The 13,614-nt window shown below is 38.8% G+C and overlaps 2 pseudogenes; one reads left to right on the plus strand and one right to left on the minus strand.

The window, feature by feature from the left end:
* Positions 1–484: 484 nt before the first annotated feature.
* The window catches only part of LOC104881316 (putative disease resistance protein RGA4), a 43,781-nt pseudogene continuing 30,651 nt past the window's right edge, over positions 485–13,614 (minus strand).
* On the plus strand, positions 4,877–8,255 carry LOC100256794 (furcatin hydrolase-like; annotated as a pseudogene).

Here is a 13,614-nt window from a genome sequence, read left to right on the forward strand (position 1 = left end):
ATTGCCTCTCAATGAAAATGAAGAAGAAGAAGCACCTTCACTTTTAGCCATTCACTCCAAGGCATTTAGATGCCCAAGATGGAGAAGAGAGTTAACCACACTATTAAAGCGATTCAATAATATGTGGTGTGCCCTTGTTCAAGTTGTTGCTACTCTCCTGACATGTAAGAATATAAGAAATCAGAAATCCTACTAAACAATTGCACAAGTGATGAACAATCAAAAGATAAAAGAGGGGTATGAAGCATAAACCTGAATAATTAAGGCAGATTATAGACTGCATGCTAGGCCTAAAGAGAGCATACCTTGGGAGTATGATGCAAGTGAACTAACTCTTTCCATATGCACAAGTCATCCATAACATGTCAAGATTTGTTTCTGAAATATTAAATAATATTCAGCCAATCCTCAAGGTGGGAACATAAATAATATAAATAATTTGTCCAAAAATCGAAATGGAGAATTATAGGCAAGGTTCTTACTCGATGAGAAAGAGAACTCCAAAGAAAACACTCTACAAAGATTGGATTCACCAGCATATGTATAGGAACATTATCAAGTAAGCTGTCCAATCAAATACATCATTAGTAATACCGCACTTTAGCAACTTGCTTATCCAGTAGGAAATTATACAATCCTAAGTTATAATACTATACAAGGGCATATATCCAGCGCACTTGAAGATTTGTTGGCTTATGCACTTCAATATGTTGTTTTTCTACTGCCTAGAAGAACCAAAGTACAAGAATTAAAATCTGACCTAATAGTTTTTACCAATTTGGTTGCCAAGTAATAAAAGCTATAAAGACATTTTGGCAAGTGGCAAAAGGTTAGAATGACAAACCTGAATAATAAAGACATATTGATGCAAGTGAACTTACTCATTCCATATGCATCATTCGTCCATAACTTGTAAAGTAAGAAATAGAGCAAATTAATTCTAAAATAAGAAATTAAGCAAAAATCAAAGTCAGGAAAAGCAATTGGCATTGCAAACCTGAAATATGCCGTGGATAGTGCACTTGAATTAAAAGAGAGGTCTTTCACGAATTAGCAATTCGTGACTAGTAGATATGAGTCCTTGGGACATTAGAAGTTATTAGGCTAGTCTAAGGTTGCCTCCTTTAGGTATCCCTTCAGGCAGAGATTTCAAACTTGGAAACGAACAACAACAAGCCCTGTGATGTGAATTATCTACCCTGTATATACTGAAGCATAATCCCAAAGTGTTAGATTTTCTAGTGTAACACCAAGCTATAAGTCTTAGGGGGAGGCATCAACCTTGCATAAGATGAATCCATATTTGGCACAACCTCTCAAGTCCTTGGAATTGCATGTGAACTTCATCCTCATTATCTAACAAAAGAATGCAAATGAAGAAAATATTGTTGTATCAAACAGATCTAGATCCTCCATATACAGTTGCAATGGCATGGATGTCAACTTAGGGAGAATGAATGTTGTTATTGTTGCTCTGCTACAATCATTACCCCCTCCTACCCATCCTTTTTTATTTTGTGTACTTTTAAGAATGGGAAAGACTGTCTTTCTAGTTCTCATGGTCTTGACTTCTATCCGAAACCAAATTGCCTCATAATATATGTTCCTTGCTCAAGTGGTACATTGTTGTTCAGGTTCTGCTCTACATGAGAGCTCAAATTAAAGTACAACAATTTTCTACTCAGCATTAACACTATACAAGAAATAAAGAAGAGTACCTCACACCAACACTAACGCAAATGAATGATGATGATGATGAAATTTTCCTTCAGTTTTTCAAATGGGATCTCAACACCATGAAGTGTGAGTTTTTGAAAATGATATTCTTCACATAATCTATGGATTTCAGAATTCCTTTATATCATCATTAGATAATCAGAATATTGTATTTTGAGAAAATAAAATCCATGAAACACTTATGTTGATACTTCACCTACTATTTCAAATCTTCATCATTTGCAATCAAACCATGGAGGTGTGGGCTGTGCTTCTGGTGTCAAGGATGAGAGGAGAAAGAGGGTGGTGAATGAGTCAACTTGGAAAAATGAGTGAGCTTGACTCAGTCTGTACATGGCAGAATTAGAATGAATACAAGGGCCAACTGTCTCCCATATCTGATTTCAAATGTCTTCAAGAAAATCCTTTCCTAGAAATACAACAACTAGCAATAGGAGAAGCGTGAAAAAACTACTATTAAGAGGGATGAAAGTATACCATCCAACATTAGGTGATATTCAAGTACAAACTCTTCCAGAGGCATTGATCAAACTTGTGGACACCTATAATTCACCTAGATATAAAAATGTGGGTAATGTCAAAATTACAAAAGTAGTTCCTTCACAAACATTTAAAATGATAATATGAGATATTGGTGATATACTTTTCAAGCATCTTCAATCTTTTTAAGTGTTTTTTGCTTTGTCCCACGTAAGGAAAAAAAGGAACACTTTATTAACTTTCTCACTTTCCTTATCTTAATGGGTCTGTGAAGAGGCATGCCCAATCCCATTCAAGTGGGGCTTTGGGATGGTTGGGCCAGAATTTCTTAATGCACACCGTGTCTACACACGCATATGCGAACTTGGCTAATTTTTACAAAATTCAAAATAATTTTTTTTTAATTTAATTTTATTCCATTAGTATTTTATTTTTGGTCGACTCTTTTGGGAAGAGTCCCGTTTCGTTTACAAGTAGAATCCCATTCCGCTTACAAGTAGAATCACGTTCCGCTTACAAATAGAGTCCTATTTCGATTACAAGTAAAGTCCCGTTGGGATTGTGTTAATGGCCTATAAAATCATATCACTTAGAGAGTCTTTTATACATCTATTTGGAGGAATATTTCAGAACTCGAGTTGTACATGTCTCGCCTATAGAGTGCACCTAAGGTGAGATTCATTGGTTGTTGAATCCTGGAGGCAGATCATTGGTACCCTAGTGTTGAATCCTAGATGCAGACCACTGGTACCCTAGTGTACCAAGTTCGTCTTTGAGGAGGGTGGATCTATTTCAAGGACAATACTTGTCATGTCTCTGCCTACCACCAATGAATTTTCTTGTTAGTCATTCTATTATTTGTTTGTGTGTTTTGGGTTAGTCTTTTGTTTCATACCCTTAAAACAACAAATGGCCGATGGTGATGGACCAAGATGCCTAGATACTTGTCATACACCATAGTTGAGTGGTCCCCAACTTTTTCAGGAAGGTGGGTGAAAATTTCTTTTTCCATTGATCTAAAACTTCAATTTCTTTCATCTTTTAATTATTTGCTTTTTTTCCCCCTTTATTTTTCTTTTTTCTTTTTCATTATTTTTCTTTTTCATCTACACATTTCTTCTTATATATATTTGTTTTAATATTATCATCCCTCATATTATTGAATTTATTACTGAATTTATCTTTTGAAAATACCAATTTCGTATCTTTTTAATATCAAATTTTTAGTATAAAAAATGAATCCACTTGTTAAAAAAGATTACTTAAATGTTGTGTCTGGCAAAATATACTTATTTGAGTAGTTTTTCAACAAGATTCATGATATAAGTATGCTTGATCTTGCAAAAGAATTGTATGATATGCAGTTTCAGTGTGTCCAAGAAGCAAGTTTGAGAAGTATTTTTCAAAGAATAAAACTTTTCTTGTATACATTTTTGTCCTTCTTTTCAACAATATAAATCATGCAGACATTTAGACTTTCTTCAAGCTAATTGCCATTGTGATGATGGTTGCAATTAAAGGCTAGTATGGTAGAGGGTAAATAGACTGCTCGTTATGAATGGCATTAATTATCAACATATCTACTAATAATGAAGAATGTTATTGGTTATTTCTTCAATAGTTATTTGTATCTAACTCATACATATATGCTTGATAGAAGAGGAAATCTGAAGATTATTCTTGAACAGCGATGCAACAAAACTAAGAGAGGAGAATGAGGAATAGTTTAGGGAGTGCATATGTATAACAGTGACTGGAAGTGAACCTTACAAGTGGAAGGACCGAGATCTCTAGAGGTTCCAAACATGGGATTGATGGATTCGAGAGTGCTCGCCAATGACCGTTGGTCCTATTTCACAATTGTCAGATTCAATCCCTAAAAATCTGTTAGGAACTTGAGGAGTAACAGCCATCTTTTAGAACATGTGGTTCTATGGTTAGCATTAACACATGAGGATTGTTTATGAGTTACTTGCTTAATATCTGAAACCCTATTTATCCAGTTAAAAGGTTGAAGAAGGGATTGAATATATTCTACTATGGCTGTTTATATGTTCTCCTAGAAAAAGATAAATGAGTTGCGCTGAGACCAAGAAGCTCACTTGTTTCTTGTAAGATTGAAGTTCATGGCCCGAATTATCAATGTCTATGATAAATTATTGTACTAAGCAGACATGCATTTAACTATGTAGTCATGAAAACTTAAGATACATATAATCCTGTTAATAATCCGAGGAGATAAAGGAAGATAAGAGATTGAGATCAAGAAGAAATCTCCAGTAGTACTATTGCTTTCCGGCTTTAAGAAGATCCAAGGGTTATGTAATATCAAGCTCTTGAAATGCGGCATTTTTTAATTTGGGCATGTGACATATGACATGTGACATAAAGTAATGGACTGTTGCTCATTAGCAATATCATCTAAATATCCAGCCTGTCCATACGATCAAAAGTCATGGATTTAAAATTGTAGGGTTGGTTTCATAAAAAATTTGACCTGGGTCCCATACATGCGATGGTCATAGCTGTACTAGGGTTCCTTTAGACAGTGAGTAGGAGTATGGACGATGAGGCATGTGAAACTTCCCTTTGTAAGTATATGCAGTTGAAACAACTTGTAACATAAATAATTCTTCATGAAAATCTATCACTCGAGATGATTTTTCTTACCTCAATACCGATATTCATGAAAACATCTTTTTCTTTGCTACTAGCTGTTGCTTTCTCTATATATAGAGAGTACCACAAAGCAATTTGTGTGTAGCAAACTCAGAAATGGCTACTCAAGGACCTCTTCTCTTCTGTTCCCTTGTCCTAGTCCTCTCATTTGCCCATTGTCATGGCGCAAAGCCCTCAGCTATATTCAGCAGGCGTAGCTTTCCACCTGGTTTTGTATTTGGAGCAGGCTCATCAGCCTACCAGGTACCAGCCCCAACATTTTTCATTGGGTTTGGGCTCCAAAGTTTTCTCAATATATGCTATAACTTGTCTACTATTATCTCAGTATGAAGGAGCATCACATGAAGGAGGTAAAGGCCGGAATATCTGGGATACCTTCACTGCAAAACATCCAGGTCCTCTCTTTCTCTCTGAACCCTGGTTCATCAGTTTGGCCTGTCAGCCAGAAGATTTTTTAATTTTATTTTCTGTCTTTTCAAAGGTTACAATGTGTTATATCAAATCTCCTTGTACATGAATTTTCTTAGAATTTTAACAAGTTATCTACAAATAATTCAATCTGAACGATGTGACACTAATATTAAACTAAACCCCAACTCCCTAGAATTGCAGCACATGGTTTGCTGTTGTTTAAATTTTTTCCATGGCCCCAAAAAGAAATAGTTTAAAAAGGAAATGGATGAAGGGTTGTATGTCTCTGAGCCAGATTTAGCTGATGTTTAGTTCAATGAACTCTTCCATGTCCTTGGTGTAACTACCAATGACATTTTTACATTTCTTCCCTTCCAGTTTTTGGTTGTACAGGGGATAAAATTTCATCTTGTTTATGAAGATTAGTACCAATCCAAATACGCGAGTATATATATTTAGTTAATAGTTAATACGATCCCGTTGATATAAGTACTTCAATTTCAGAAGTATACTATGTATTAGGAGAAAATGACCTTGATTCATTGCTATCATTTTATTCTTTCTTATTGATTTTGCTTCAAATTGTTTGAAATATTAGCTATATCTTAGCTATCATTAAGTTTATTTTCTAGAGGTTATGGCCAAGACAAGGGCTATCTTTTTATCTAAGGTGTAAAATTATTTAATTGCAATAATGGAGAAAATTTAAATTTTTTCCTACTGATTTATCTCATAAAGTTGTTGGTTGGTGTCCTTTAATTTGCTATAAATCGAACATAATATCTAAAGCATACATGCATATTAAATAGAAAAAAAGGAATTAGAGGGATCATGGAAATTGTCTACCAGAGATGGCTGAGGGACCCCTACTGGCTTATCAGTAACAGCAGGCTGGTCCCAACTGCCTGTAAATTTTCCCTTGCCATAAGAGCTTTTCCAAAAGAAGTTAAACAAGAAAATGACACTTCAATGGATAATTTGGCCCACTGCAAAAGGTAGGATATGTATGGATTCAAACTAAGACAAAAGGATTGGGTGAAAAATGTGTATACATAACACAGATTTTTTGAAGTTAACATACATGATTCAAACTAAGGCCCCCTTTTCTCTTTCTCTTCTAATTATACAATATTCAAAAGATTTTGAACTCATGGGTTCAATACTTTTGATCAAAGACAAATTTCAACATAGATTTACTAATTGTATTCAACAAAATTACTAAGTAATTAATTTCTAAAAAGCGGTTTGGTGCTGTGACAGAAAAGATCTCAGATGGGTCAACAGGAAATGTAGCCATTGATTTTTATCATAAATATAAGGTAAAACCCAATACAAATAATCTTTTGTCACTTGTTTCTGGACTAGTATTCATCCTTATGGTGACTAAATCCTTGTCATTCTCAAAAAGAACTTCGGAATTGATGTTACAGGAGGACATTAAACTGCTGAAGTTCATTGGCATGGATGCTATGAGATTCTCTATCTCCTGGTCTAGAGTCCTACCAAGTAAGATATCATCACTTTGGAATAATTTCTCAAGTTCTATATGACAGAAATTTGGTGGTCCATGGAGATGGATATTTGATTGAATGATTGTGTGATCAATTGATCCTTTAGGTAGGTTAATATATATGGAATTTTATTCTCAGGTGGAAGAGTGAGCGGGGGAGTGAACAAGGAAGGTGTCAAATTCTACAACAACGTCATTAATGAGCTCTTAGCGAATGGTCATTATCTATCTCCCTAAAAGTAGTTACGTTTTCTAAAACACATACATTTTCAAAGAGACTCTCAAGCATGCTAAAAATGGAATAAGTTCAAAATTATTTCAGAGAAAGAAGTTCTAAGAACTTATCATTTTTTCACTCCCTAGCCTTTACCAATTTTTGCCTATCATATCTAGGGTTGAAGCCCTTTGTGACACTATTCCATTGGGATCTTCCACAAGCCCTTGAAGATGAGTATGGTGGATTCTTAAGTCGTAAAATAGTGTAAGTTGGCACATATGATCAAACTTACATCTATACATATCTCATCAAACGACCCGCTATTCAATTAAAGGAAAATCTTTGATTTTTGATATAGGGATGATTATCGTGACTATGTTGATTTTTGCTTCAAACAATTTGGGGACCGAGTGAAGCATTGGATCACTTTGAATGAGCCATACGTCTTTAACTACTATGGTTACTCAACTGGGACTTATGCACCCGGTCGATGCTCTAACTATTCTAGCACTTGTGCCTCTGGAAACTCTGCAACTGAGCCCTATATAGTAGCACACAACCTGCTTCTTTCTCATGCTGCTGGTGTGAAATTGTAAAAGGAGAAGTATCAGGTCTTTGCTTACTTGATTCATTTCATTTTGAAGAAATTTAGCCTATATGCTGAATAATTTAAGAGTTTCAGGCGATGAACATTTAGTTTTGAATGTTTGCAGAAGTCTCAAAAGGGAATCATTGGAGTAACCCTAATATCAGCTTGGTTCCAGACTAAATATCCAACAACTGCAGGTGTCAGGGCCTCCCGTAGAGCTCTTGATTTCATGTTAGGATGGTGAGTGTTTTTATGCTACCAAACCTTTAATTAACCTAAGTTTTGTTATCATATTAAACTATCAATTTAACGGGACAGACAAAACCTATCACGTAATAAACCAATATATTCAAACTCACTCATATGTGAACATCTTTTTTCATTCATTTCCTTCTATGTGAAATTTTCAATAATCGTTTTGTTTTTAGGTATTTACATCCAATCACATATGGAGACTACCCAATGACCATGCGATCCCTTGTGGGGCATCGACTGCCCAAATTCTCCCCACTAGAATCCAAAATGCTCAAAGGATCAATTGATTTCTTAGGAATAAATTACTACACTTCATATTATGCCACCTGTTGATACCTCGCGCTCCTGGTGTTCCACATAGTTGCCAAATGGATGGACACGCGATCTCAACCCATAAAGGTTCTTGATTCAGTCGTTATACCTGCAAAAGACATCCGGACAGGGTGTCCGGATGCACCCTCCAATGGTTTTGTTAGCCATGGTTAAGAGAGGGAGATATAAATCAGTTGGCCTTTTACTAGGTATCAGGAGATTACCTTCCTCTTCGTGAGAAGGTTTATATATAATGCCAAGAGTATTGTTCCTCTCATTAATGGTGGGGAGATATTTTATGTTGTCATGATGACATTAGGTGGCAGCGTGTCCATTATCACCCTACGGACGGCTGACAGGGACCGTGGTAGGTGATGCGGCTGTCAGAGATCGTGGGAAGTGATCATGTGGAATGATCCTAGGAAGTGACTTGTTGTCACTTCATCTTGTCCTCTCACCCTGCAGGCGGCGGAACGTGGGCCATGACAGGCTGTAGTGGTAACGTGTGAGACTTGCTTACTTCAATCAATGATCCGGACCATTGTATCCGGATGGAATATGTTGATCATCCGGATGTATTGTGTAAGCCGTCCGGATGATATGTTTATAAGTGTCGTTTGATCTTCCTTGAGGCAATCCGAAAAAGCGTGCCATGTGTGCTTTATGGGAAGACCCGGATGAGGATGATCCGGATGACAATGCGTGCCACGTGTCACTGTAAGATGTGCGCCACGTGTCACGGAGGGAGGGGTCCCTACAATGCCCCCCTTTTTAAATTGCCTATTTTGCCCTAGAAAAAATGGGCGGGTTAAAAAAAATACTTGGTTTTTGAAAACGATGTCGACCTTTTGTCTGGTTGGGCCACGTGGCGAGTGGGGGTGCGGAAGCCAAAAAGGTATTTATGATGAGCCGCCGACTCTGGGTATTCCCAGGCAACATGTCGTTTCAATGATGGCGTTGTTGGTCGTTTGGCTTTCCGAGGGCTTGTCTCCCTATAAATAGCATACTGTGCCCATTGTTGCTTTTTTTCCACTGCGTTTTTTTTTAGATTTACTTTCTTCTTCAACTTTTGTGCGTACCTTCGCTTCTTCTGAGTGAAGCCCTAGAACTGCTTGACGGTGATTTGTTGTGTTTCAACGGTGCTTGCCTTGCATTTTGTAAACCCTACCCTTTGTTTACACTCGGTATGTATTCCTTGTGCCTTATTCTTGCCTTTGCTGTGTCTTGGTGTTGTTGGTTTGTTTGGGCGAGTGTTGTTTGTGACTGGGTGTCTTAAGGGTTTCCGTTGCCCCCCTGTGTTTTTGTGGGTTGGGGGTTTCTTGTTGGAGTAGAGTCAAGGATTTTTGGAATGGGTATATTGGTGGTGCGAGGTTTTCTGAGTGTTGCTATCGTTTAGGGTTTGCGGGGTTGTTTGGCTGTATTTGAATGTTGCACTTCTTGTATGTAGGTTTCGGTTCAACCTCGGCCTAAAAAATGTCTTCAAAGAAGAAAGCTGCTTCATCTGCCTGACTTGGCGACGCTCATGAGAAGTCTACAGACAAACTGAGCGTAAAGGAGTTCCGAGATCGATTCTGCATTCCAAATGGCGTAATTGTGGAATTTTTGAATGGGGAGGATGTCGTATCTACTGAGAAAGCTGAACAAGATACCGTCATCTTCTCCAAGGAACAATTCAACGCGGGGCTCCGGTTCCCTCTGCCGGCGTTGTTCAAGGAATTCCTGCATTTTACCCAGATTCCTCCCGCCTTCATTCACCCCAACATCGTCCGGGTGCTGATGGGATGCAGCATCATAAGCATGCTGTACAACCTCGACCTTACGTTGCTGGAGGTCTTCTTTGTATATTCGCTGAAGAAAGTGAAAAATGACATCTTCAGCATGTCCGCGCACCTGTCCTCCCTTCAATTGGTGACGGAACTGCCAGACTCGACGAAGGGAGGGGCGAAGGGATATGTGATGGTCTGGGGTGTATGGGCGGGGTCGAAGCATCCGTCGAGGCCCTTCTCTCCAAACTACTCTTTAGTGATTCCGGGTAAGTTTGCTTTGCGACTTTTGTTCGGCTTTCACTTTGTTGTCTTTTTGTTGATTTTTCCGGGCAGTATTCTCATCCTTCGTTTGCTGTCAATGCAGGTCCGGAAAGGAGGGGCCACCTCGTGGATTGGGTGGAAAATGCGTCTTTTGCCTGTCTCAGTAAACTATTTGAGATAGACGCCAAGGAGAGGCAGTGCAAGACGCTGCTGACTGCGCGGAACCTGATGGCGGTCGTCCGGGAGCCCCAAGAGTATGTCATCAACATTCTCCCCAGGAAAATGCCAAAGGAGGTAGTGCCTGGGGAGCATTATACTGTGAAGGATCTCCCGATCTACCAGGAGTTTAAAGAGGCGGACGCTGAAAAACGCCGAGCACTCCTGGATAATCGGGAGAAGAAAAAGAACGAAGGAACCCTTCGGAAGGCTCCCTGACAGAAGCGCGGTGGAGCCTCTCCTCCAAATAAAACTCCAGCGAAAAGGAGGAAGCTGGTGAAGAATGGGAAGAGGGTGAAGGAGCCTACCCCTTCCAAGGATTTTGCCCCTCCGCCAATTACTCATGAGGCGGAGGTAATAATAGAGGAGCCAGTGAACCCTGCTCCTCATTCAATCTCAAGCGGATCCGGACACGTCGCGGGGCTGAACCACTCAAGTACCTCATTGGCAGCGGTTGCCCGTCTGGCTAATCTGGCTGAGGAAGCTGCATCCATCAATCATCCGGACTCCCCTAATCCGGATGTTGATGCAGTTGAAGCCGTTTGTGCGGCCCCGATGGAGGAAGTGGGGGCAGAAAGCCAGAGTCAGCCCTCTGACGATCCGGACCGTCTGGCTCTTGTTCTGGTGAAGGGGCCACCATCAAAGAGGCCTTGTTCGGTGCGTAATCTGAGGTCCGGACTCATGGGGCGGCTTCAAGATCGTCAGCTAGAGATTGAAGTTAGTTGTTCATCCGCCTACGTCGCTCATCCGGAGGGGGGCGAAGTAGAGATGGTAACTGAGACTCCAACCGTCCCGGTGATTGTCCTGGATGAGGTTGCACCCGGGGAGACCCATCTGGTCGTCAATGTTGAGGCCCCGAATCCGGAACAAGAGTCGCCTTCTGTTGCTTCATCAGGTGGGGATTTTGTTAAAAGGCAAATTCAAATATGTCAAGTGATGGCATTTTCTGATGTATATAATTTAGAAAGACAAGGAATTGAGGACACCCCACTGTAGTTGGATTCTCAAGTTTCAAAAATTGTAAAGAAATAAGTTGGCAACTGGTTTTGGGCCACCCCAATAGTTTAGAGACCACCCATTTTCTTGCCACCAATGATCTGTCTCCCACCACAGGCTTCCCCAATATGGTCTCAAGCATTGAAGGTATTGTTTTCCCTCAAATTTTCTTCCTTGGATTTCAAGCACTACAAACAGAGATCAACAAACTTAAAGGTTTTATAGAAAAACCATGAAACGCTGAGTTATATCCCTTTCCTGCCCCTATCGAGAAATAGAACTGACTGATCCTAAGTAAGGCAAAGGGTCGAGAAACTCAACGTCACTATTCTTGAACAACTTGGAGTCGGACCTTCTTTTCGCACTATTATGAATACGAAAATAATGGGAAAAATTGGATTCAATTGTCAGTTGCTCCTATCGGAAATAGAATCGACTATGGATTCGAGCCATAGCAAATGGTTTCATCAAACCGTACAATTTTCCCGATCTAAAAGCAAGCAGTGAAGAAGATTTGGCTCAACAAATCCATCAAAAGTGGGAAAAGATTAGCATTGCAAACTTGAAAAGATGTAGCTTGCAAACCTGAAAATTGTGGATGACACTCTTGAACCAAATAGAGTGGAATTCCTTCATGCGGCAGTGCATGATAGAATGTCAATAAGAGTTGTTTGGACATGAGCATCGTAAGCCAATCTGCACAATTGAAGATTACAAACTCTCTGCACATGAATATTAATGAAAGGAAAGAAGAACAACAAGTTAAGGAAAATGATTTTGACATATTTGGTACCAAGAAAAATACAAATATAAATATAATTAAAATTAAAGTGAACGGAAATTTTTAAAAGACATATTAATTTGGCATTTGCAAGTGTGATTTTTTATAGTGTTAATAATTGATTCAAAAATATAAAATTATGAAATTCAAAAACATGTATCAAAGGCCATAAAGTGTGACAATGAAGAATTTACTATAGAATATTAGAGAAAATTGAGTAAAACAATAAAAATGAAGCCATAAAAAAAAAAGGAAAAAAAAAGGAAAAAAATAAAAAAAAATAAAAGAGAGAGAAGAATGGTTGGCATTTCAGACCTGAGATATATCTTAGTGGATGTCAATTTCTCGGATATGAGCAATCTTGGACCGATTTTCAAGCTTTAATCTAGGGCAGTTCAAAATATCCAGTTTTGAAAGGGAAGTTAGGTAGCTTATCCAGTCTGGTAAAGTGGTGAAATCATCACAATTAATAATTGCGAGAGTTTCCAGTGTGGTAACATGTTGAAGCCCCTTTGGAAGAGACACCAGTTTTGGAATTCCTCCAATAAATAGTTTACGCAAGCTTCTAAGGCCTTGAAATTGCAAGCCACCATCATCATCCTCTTTATCTGACAAGTTGAGCCGCATGCAGTGATAAATTTGTAACTCCTCAAGGGCGCCGAGATGTTGAATCCCTTGAAACAGAGACATTAGTTCATAACAAGACCAAATTTCCAAAGACTTGAGAGAAGTGAGGTGTTGTAGTAGATCATCTGGCAGAGATACCAGATCATTTATATTCCAAATATGCAGAGACTTCAATGAAGAAGAGACCAAAATAATCTGCCATAGTATCTCTTCACGGACACCACGCAGCTTTAGTTCCTCAAGACAAGGTAAAGAAGGCACTTGCAGTTGCAGTTGGACGCTTGTTAACTGATCGCACCATGAGATCTCTAAATCAAAAAGAGAGGGGCACGAAGGCAGTTGCAGGGATTTCAAGCTGTGGCAACTGCCAATAACTAATTTAGAAAGGTGGGGAGATGAAAGCAGTTGGAAGGTTGTTAATTCATTACACCCATGGATCTCTAATTCAGAAAGAGAAGAACACGAAGGCAGTTGCAGGGATTTGAAACTTCTGCAATCATCAATAACTAATTTGGTGGGAGATGAAAGCAATTGGACGGTTGTTAACTGATCGCACCGACGGATCTCTAATGTAGAAAGAGAAGGACACGAAGGCAGTTCGACGGTTGTTAACTGGTCACAACACGAGATCTCTAATTCAGAAAGAGAAGAAGAACAAGGCAGTTGCAGGGATTTGAAACTTCTGCAATGATTAATAACTAATTTGGTGGGAGATGAAAGCAGTTGGACGGTTGTTAACTGATTGCACCAACGGATCTCAAATTTAGAAAAAGGACA

The sequence above is a fragment of the Vitis vinifera genome, chromosome 13 (assembly GCF_030704535.1).
Source record: "Vitis vinifera cultivar Pinot Noir 40024 chromosome 13, ASM3070453v1".
Lineage (NCBI taxonomy): Eukaryota > Viridiplantae > Streptophyta > Magnoliopsida > Vitales > Vitaceae > Vitis > Vitis vinifera.